This window comes from Zingiber officinale, chromosome 2A, assembly GCF_018446385.1.
Source record: "Zingiber officinale cultivar Zhangliang chromosome 2A, Zo_v1.1, whole genome shotgun sequence".
NCBI classification, from domain to species: Eukaryota; Viridiplantae; Streptophyta; class Magnoliopsida; order Zingiberales; family Zingiberaceae; genus Zingiber; species Zingiber officinale.
In genome coordinates, this window is record NC_055988.1 from 16560619 (window position 1) to 16569800 (window position 9182).

At 40.0% G+C, this 9182-nt stretch overlaps 1 long non-coding RNA gene across 1 annotated transcript; it reads left to right on the top strand.

The window, feature by feature from the left end:
• Positions 1-3995: 3995 nt before the first annotated feature.
• Positions 3996-8106, top strand: LOC122044426. Its single transcript, XR_006129553.1, has 3 exons — positions 3996-4543; positions 4627-4724; positions 8052-8106. It is a non-coding gene; the product is annotated as an uncharacterized LOC122044426 (long non-coding RNA).
• Positions 8107-9182: the final 1076 nt, after the last annotated feature.

Genomic DNA, 9182 nt, shown 5'->3' on the forward strand with positions numbered 1-9182 from the left:
ATGGCTGCCATGAGACAGCACCAAAGTCAAAGTTGCTGGCACAAATTTGGGGTATATACCTTTAATAGAGCTATTTGTTGGAACCCCAAGGTTGTTTTGGTGTGATCAACAAGTTAAGTTAGGTCCTGCGTTGTTTCTAACCTTGTGTCTAAGTGTGCAGGAACTTAGGAGCACAAGTACTCGAGAGGAAGACGCAGCTAGTGAGAAGGATGGCACACGGTGCATCCGAGGGACGAGGTGCTGCGGAAGAATACCCCGGTGGACGAGAAGGAAGCGTGCCGTGGATCCGAGAGACGAAAGCTGGAGCGGAAGATTGCTCGGGGAGCAAGAGACGCAGCTAGCGAGAAGGTCAGCACGGGGTGCGACCGAGGGACGAAGACTGCGGATAAGTACGCTGGTGGATGAGAAGGAAACACGCGGTGATTCCGAGGGACGAGAAGCCGGAACGGAAGGCTGCTCGAGAAGACCGGAAGTTGGGTTCGGGTGAGCCCTATTCCGGATGGCAGAGATCACCCAAGTAAGCGGATCTGGAGCGGAAGACCTGGACCGAGGCGGGACTGAAACGGAGTAGAGGTCCTGGACGAAAAAGTCAACTCTATTGACTTTCAAGGTCCGGGGCGCCCGGACCCATCCGGGGCGCCCGGAACCCTTCCGGGCGCCCGGACCAGTAAAGTTGATGAGATCGAGATTTATCTCGATCTGAACGTTGGGGGATAAGTTTTATCCTCCCAGGGCGCCCGGAACCCTTCCAGGCGCCCTGACCAAGGCTATAAATATAGCCTTGGTCCAGAAGCTTTTCAACGAACTCATTACTTGTAATTCCAATACTTGTGCGCTTTAGTTTAGAGTTAAGCTTCTATTTTCTGCGCTTCATTGCTGTATGAGGCTTCTCCGCCCGAAGGAGACTTTTAGTGAGCTTGATCTTCCTTGGATTAACAACCACATCGGTTGTAACCAAGTAAATAGTTTGTGCCTCATGTTTTCTTTATGCTTTTAATTTATCGGCTTACCTTATATATACAAGTGTTAGCTTAAAGAGTTTGAGGAGGGTTTATCTTTTTGTGTTTGCAGGATATCCAACTCCCTCCTAGCCGGCCGCAACGGTCCTACACTATTAATATGTTTAATTGATGATTAAGTGAATTTGTGTTACTAAGATTTTGATCATGTAGGTGGATTAATAGTTGATTGGCTTGATTTAGACGATTACATGATCGTTAATCAAAATCATTAAACTGATGTTGTGTTTAATTAGGTGGATCTCCTATATGGGTGAAGGGCTTAATTAAGTGAGTTAACATATGGATCAATAAATGAATGCATTAGGGTTATTATTATGATTAAAACTCTTAATTAAAGGGAATAGACGTATCTATTTGGATTTAGGATGTAGTTTAGCTAGTTGATGTATGATGAAATTAGCTAAATTATATTATTTGTTATAGGACTCTGATTCGAGATAAGCACTTCAACGTGAGGATTGTTTAGCTTGATTTACAATTAAGGCAAGTATTTCTTCCTTAGCATCTTTAGTTCATTGAATTTAGTGCATGGTTTTTTTTATTGATGGATTAGGTTGCTTTACCTGAAATCTGTTCGTTTGTTATCCTGCTTGATACTTATATGTTTGACCTTAGAGATAATCTAGTTATTTCATATACAGTCTTGACTTTGGATATCTATACTTTGTTGTGTGTACACATGTAGAGTTACACTGTAGGGGATTTCTTGTTGACTAAGTTAACATGCTGATTATACATGATGTTGAGTGTACACATAATTGGTATGTACTGTAAGAGTGATCATGTTGTGTATGCATTTGCATGCACACACATGTCCGATGTTTACTATTGGAGGAGTCATGTTGATTTACCTATGTTGTGTGTGCACACGTATCTGATGTGTACTATTGGAAGGATCATGTCGATAACACCTATGTTAGTGATCATATGTGTCTAGCGTGATATTAGATGTATCATGTTAATTATACCTACATTGTAGGGTGCGTATGTGTATAGTGTGTATGTGTCTAGTGTTGCTAGTTATTGGATTTGTTGATTACTAGACACTTGATGGATCTATTCGAGCCTATAGACTTAGGTGATTGATAGATTATATATTGGAGGTACTTATGTAAATTGGGTAGTTGCATTGATGATGATTGTGTCGGTATCATGATTATTTACATCATGTTCATCATTGCACTATATGCTAACGACCATTGTCTCCCTTATGGTGTGAGAAGTCGCCAGTCATTTTATGCTGGCCACTAGGTCACTCAGGGGTAGTGGTAGTTGGAGTTGGGTGCAACTGTCCTGTCATGCTCACTTGGCCACTCAGTGTTATACACTATCTGCATCGGTCACTCAAGAGTAGTGGTATCTGGAGGATAGTACAGTTGTCAGGGAGCTAGATATGTGAGCAGTTAAGGATCTTATTGCTATGTAGTGAGGTAGCTACTTAGCGAACATCCACCTTAGCTATTCTATAATGGTTGTTGGAGGATGGTATAGTTGTCATTGTCCCGGCCTCTCAGCCATATAGGGGTCGTGGTATCTTGAGGGGTTGGTCGGAGTGACCATGTTGCATGCCCGTGTATTTGCATATGATGCGCAGTGCATCTTTTGGAGATATATTTACATTTGTTGTGATTGTTGCATTTTCTTGAGATATGATTATTGCATATGGTTGTCATGCTTCATACATGTTTATTTATCATATATGTATATCTTGTCAGTTATGTTGCTCAGATGTTACAAGCAGATCTGTTGCTCATCCCTAGTGCATTTACTGATCACTATATCATGTGTCGATTTCATATTTGGTTGTGTATTCATTTTGTTAGTTATGATTATTTACAATCATTATATTAGTCATTATGTCAGTTATGATTATGTGCATTGATTATATCAGATAGGGTTATATGCATTGATTATGTCACATATGATCATGTTCTTATTTCCCTATTGAGATTGTATACTTTGATTTCCCTGTTTTATATAAATCATGCATTATCTTGTCTATTACCCACTGAGTGACCTCGCACTCACCATCTTATTTGTGTATTATTTTTCTCCTCAGATAGTAGTCAGATGATTATGAAGTCGTTTGGAATATCTTGTCTGCCAGTCCCACGTCTCATCCGAGGACGGTTTCTGGTTTTGTTTCCTGCTTTACTTGCATTATGAATTTATGGACTTGGCATTGTATAATTCAATTTTTTTTTTAGAGTTTTTCTATGTGGTGTCTTATATTTATTTTTGTTGTGATTATGTAAAGCCTAGCCGGCTAGCTTTCTGTCGTTTTTGGTTTACGGATTTTCCTTTTATCTTTTGCTGTGTTTTTAGTACAGTCGTGTGGACTGCTTATATAACTACGTGGTTGTGATTATTTTCAACCGTGTGAGCTGCATATACCACTGCGTGGTTGTGTTTGTGCTTTCCAGCCATGTGGGTTGTAGATATTATTATTGTACAGCTATGTGACTATGTATTTAGATTTCATTTGTTACTGTTACAGGGATGATGCTATTCATTTGTTGGGCAGGGATTCCTTTAGGGCATGACAAACACACAATCCCTTAGTTCCAATGCATCTAAATTTTGCATCTCGATATCCAAGAAAGCACATTTACTAAGCTTTGTTATCAAAACCTTTCAAATGAGAATAAGGGGCATTCCTAATGGTTCATATTCTTTTATAATAAATCTTAAATCCTAAATCCTACATCATAAAAGGGCAATCCTACCATTTTAATAATAATCTTGTTGTAAAATACCGAAAATAGGCGAATATTAATAAGGAAATTTTCCGAAATTTTTAAAAAAATTTCAGGAATTTTTCGGAGCTCGTACGGACGAGTTAACGGGGATGAAAACGGGACCCGGAAAAGCCTGTTTAGGCTACCCCATTGAGGAAAAGTTTTATTTCCTTTTCCTTTTTCTTTTCTTTTCTTTTACTTTTTCTTTTTCTCTTATCCCCCCCCCCCCCGCGCGTGCCCGACTCCTTCCCCGCGCGCCCGACGCTTTCTCCTCTTTGCCCTAACCGCCGCCCACGGCAGTTTCCTCCTCTTTCTATCTCTTCTCCTTCCCTTCCTGTGAAGCCACATTCTCTCCTTCTCCCGACGCCGAGCAACGCCAAGCCCTAGGTGCCGACGCCGCCGACGCCCTCTCCTATCTCCTCACGCGCGCCACCGTCGTTCCGACGCCGAGCAGCGCCAACCTTCTTCTCCTCTGCCGACACCGAGACCTCCTCTTCCTCCATCTCGAGTGCCCTAGCAGACTCCTTTCTTCCCGACGCCCTCTGCCCTAGATTTGGGCCACAACCGCCACCACTTTGCCCTAGCCGAATTCCTTCCACCGTCGACAGTCCGAGTTCCCTTCTGGTGTTCGTGCCCTAGCCACAACCTACACCGCCGCGACTTCCTCCGCTCTAGGTCAGGCCGACTCCCGACTTCCTCTCCTCCCTGTGCTCACAACCCACCGCACCTCTGCACAGTGCTGACGCTGCTGCCTAGTGCCCTATGCCCTTAATCAAATCCACGGTGAGGTTTAGTTTTGTTTGGAAATTCTATAGGTTCAAGGATCTTGATGAATTGTTGATTTGGTTTGTTTGTTTTGTTTCCAGCAGCTAATAGCCCTTAACGGTAGAAATTTCCAGCCAGCAAACCTTTGATATCAGTACAAACTAGTGGCTGTGAGATTCGACTAAGGCATTCAACTCAGGTGAGTGATATTCCGTTTGTTAGGTTTAATCCTTATGCTAGGATGATTAGGGTTAAGGAAACTAACCCTAGTGGACCCACTGATTTTATTTAATTAGGGTTCGTTAATTGTGTTGGGTTGATTAGTTGGATCCAATTTAGAACTTCTTAATTGGATTAGAATTTAGTTTGGCTAATTATTGTATGATAGAATTAGCTAAACTAGACCTTTGTTTAATAACACAGGAGTTTGACGAGAGACGAGTATCTCGATTATCAGATTGGACCTTTTCGATTGGAGGCGGGTGTAATGACCCAAATTTCCTCATTTTGAGCTCCAAAAATAATTCAAAATATTTTGAAATGCTATAGAAAAATTCTATAGATTTTTAGAAATTTTTAGAGTATTTTTACGTAATTTTTGGAGTTTGTTTGGTATTTTCACCAAGAGGAAGAAGTTAAAAAAAATAAAAAAATAATAATAATAAATATATATGTTGAAGCCGGGTTTTGAACCCAGGACTTCGAACCCGAATCAGGTTTTTTATCGAGCTCAGCCAACCAACTGGTCTACAACCTTTTTGTGAACATATATGGGACGAAATACATTTAAGCAGTAGTTAAGAACAGTTAAAATAAAAGGGAAATTAAACGCTCAGCTGAGGTTTCAAAACCGTGACCAGAGGTTTCAGTCAAACACAGCCAACCAACTCTTCCAGCGGGCGTTTCTTGTTAAAGAAGGAGAAATATTCTATTTAAGCAGTAGTTAGGAGCATTTTAAATAAAAGGGGAATAAAACGCTGGGCTGGGGATTCGAAACCACGACCTTTAACTGGGCCAAATCGTGGTTGACCAGCTGTGCCAACGAGTTTTGTTAATTAAGGAAAGAACGGATTGTATTTAAGGTAAAGTTTGTAATAGAAAACCTAGTTATAAAGGGATTAAGTTTTTCCCTTTCTCCCAAAACCGGATCTGTTCTTCCCCTTTCTCTCGGCGACAGTGTTCTTCTCGGGCGAAATCGCAGCCGCTGCCAGGATTCCTTCCTCCGGTGGCCGGTGAAGGTTCCCTTCCGGCGGATCTTCACCAATTGAGACCACCTCAGCAGGAGGGCCCGTAGGCATGAGGAAGCGGCCGGGAAATTCAAGCTTCACCGCAAACCCTAGATCTTTCTCCCATCGGTTGTGAGTCCAAGGAACCGAGGTGAGTTGCTCACTCACCTGCAGTAGGAGTAGCTCTCGAGTTCTTGCTTCTTCTTGTTGTTTTTTTTTATATGTCGCAAGGAGATGGGTTCGGAGCTTGCTGCCATGGATATGGGTTAATAGGTTTTGCTTCTTCTCAATTATTACTCTGGGAGGATTTTTAATCCGTTGATGTACTGGTTCCCTGATTAGTAATGGTTCTTGGTGGATTTAATTCAGCTCTATTCTGTTTCTTTGCATAGTTGTGGTTTGGGCGTTTATCCTCTGTTCTGGGTGATCATTTGGGATTATCGTAGCTTGTGATGGGTTTGGTCAAGTAGGTGGCAATACGAGTTCAATGCGATTTTGATTCTCTTGTGGGCTTTAGATTTTGTTCTGTGAGAAGGTAGCAGGATCGTGAATATATTTTTGTGGTGCTCTTATACTTCAGTGAGGGCAATCAGGTGCTAGTTGTAGAATTGGCTTCAAATAAGTGCAAGGTACAAAATTTGGTTTTCTTCTAACCTCTATGGTTTAACTGTGGAGCTTTAGTATTAAATACACTAACATGAGTTTGATGGGATTTAAGTTTTCCAGGTTAGTTTAATTCTTGTGAACCTCGCATTGATAAATGTATAGGTCCTGAATTCTCTTCCTGTAGCTCTTCCCCATGCATGCAAGCATTTAGTTGTTTCTTACCAGCATTCTTATAAGTTGGGTGCAAAATATGATATGTGTGGGTTATGTCTACTGAATAAGGATATGGAAAGGTTCATGTGAGATGATGAAATATCCTCTTTTCTGGATAGTTATCCTAACTAGGAAAGTGATATTATATAAGTAGTTGGGTGCCCTATTAGTTTCTTTTAGAGACTTATAGGTAATTGCAAGTAAAGCAAGATTAAGTTTTACATCAGTTTAAGCTTCAGCAGGTTTTAGTTTTGTTTGTGCTAGGCATTTGACATGAACCATCTTAGTTTTAGGAAGTAATCAGTAGACCCTTTTTGTTACTAGATTTTTATTAAGAAGAGCAGTGCAGATTCTTATTAAGTAGATCAGTCAATTCCAATTGTCCAAGTGCAGATTTCTTTTCTTAAGTGTAGATTTCATTAAGTGTAGATTTTATTAAATACACAAGTGCAGATTTTACAAGAGCAGATTGTTATTAAGCTTAAATGCAGAGTTGTTATTAGCTTGAATATGCAGAATTTTTAGTATGCAGATTTTTATTAAGCTAGTATGCAGATTTCTGTTAAGCATTAGTACAGATTTTTGATAAGCATTGTATGGGTAGATTTCTTTTGTATTCTATGCATGATTATGTGTTACATAGTTAGTTTCATTCATAGATGCATACGAAAGATACTCTAACAGTATTTTGGGTTTAAGAAAAGCATTAGAAAGATAAAGAAAAGTATAAGAAAGATAAAGAAAAGAAAGAAAAGGCCGAGGCCTTAAGTAGATCCCAAAGTCAAGACTTTAGGGATTTTTGGCACACAAAGTGCCTATTAAAATGTCAAGGCATTTAAAGAAGAAGTAATTAAGATAATAAGTATTTTACTTTTAAGAAGAGGCTAGTACCCGACTTCCAAGGTTGTCGTTAAACCAATCCAGGTGTCCAATTCGAAGGTCTTGGCCCTGGTAGACCAAGGTCAGCTCTTTTAGGATTGGTGGCTCACTACCCCAACCTATTAGGGAACGCGCATAAGATGGTACTATGCCTGGGCCCAAGAGAAGTTGATTACTATTTTGAAGTATTAAAAGTATAAGCTTTTGAACAAGTAAAATAAGCTTCACATAAGTATTAAAGAATAAGTCTTTAAGCAAGTGAAATGAGATACAGAAGGTGTTTAGAATTCAGTAAGTTAAGTTCTTTATGCAAGCATGATAGTATAGACTTGCCTTACATGTTTAGCCTTTCAGTATGTTTCTTTACTAATAGAAGAGCATGAGTTAGTTTACTGTTCTTTGCTATTTATGAGCATGATTAGCTATACATGTTTAGTATTTTAGTTAGTATGATTCCTTTGCTATGTATGAGCATGAGTAGCTTTACATGTTAGCATTCAGTTTTAGCATGTTTTTATTTATATACATGCATATCGAGATTTTGTGAGTTAGATAGCGCTCACTAAGCATTTTGCTTATAGTTTGCATTCCTCCTACTGCAGATAAAGAAAAAGGAAAGCTAATATGAAGGAAGGTGACAAGGAGATACAAGAGGGGTGTGTGATGTCTGCATTATGGAAGTCCTAGGGATCCTTGCGAATAAAATAAATTATGATTTGTTTCTTTGAGTTAATTAAGTCTTTATATGTTAAGAAAATTTGATAACTGTTTATAAGGACACTTAATACTGTATTTGCTATTCAGTTGTAGTTGTGGATTAGTTTTCCTTTAATGTTGCTGAGTTAAAATTATTATACTGCGTGGTTGATTGATATGTGTTCCAGCCGCTTGTGGCTGAGTATATATATTGCATGTATTGTTGAATATGGTCATCGGTACGGGGGAGACTCTGCCGAAATTTTTCGGTAGGGTTTCCATGTGATTTTTAATTATACCGGTTAAGTAGAGTTAGTAGTTAAGTAACGGTCATCCTTAGAGAGTAGTAGTAGTAAGAAGGGTGGTCGTTACAGCGGGTACTTTTGACTTTATGTCTTTGATATGCATAGTAGTGAATTTAACAAATAGCAATAATTATATTTATTATTTTGTTTCGGTTAGTCACTACCCGCTACCTGTTACATGCTTGGTTGATTGTTTGTTTTGCATCTCATGTTATTGCTTACCTGATTATACATGATTAGGGGTACTGATATAACCATGTTTCACCATGTTCAGGACCTAGGTGTGATACCTTATCTGTTCTGTGTACCCTTGATATGATTTATTGACTCTGGTGCACATCATATATGTATATAGATTGGTTCAGTATATTACCATGCTTAGTGCCATGCACCATTCGCATGATTGCATGCTGTGTGATAGATTGCTCCATTATTGTATCACCAGTTTCATCACTGTTCGGTGCTCCATTATTGACGCTCATGGGTAGCGTGACACACCGTGGTAGCACGTCAGTTTGCTCGTTCGGTGCTCCGTTTGTCCGCTCATGGGTAGTGTGATTGCAGCATGGTAGCACGTCGAGACCCCTCCCCGTCATCGTGTACCGGGAGATGAGATCATTATGCTCCCCCATTTATGATTTGGGGTAGGAGTATGTGTGTACTCCGACAGCATCCCGTCCACCCGCTAAGCGTTGGACTCACCCCCGCCTCCGTAATTATTTTCAGGTTGAT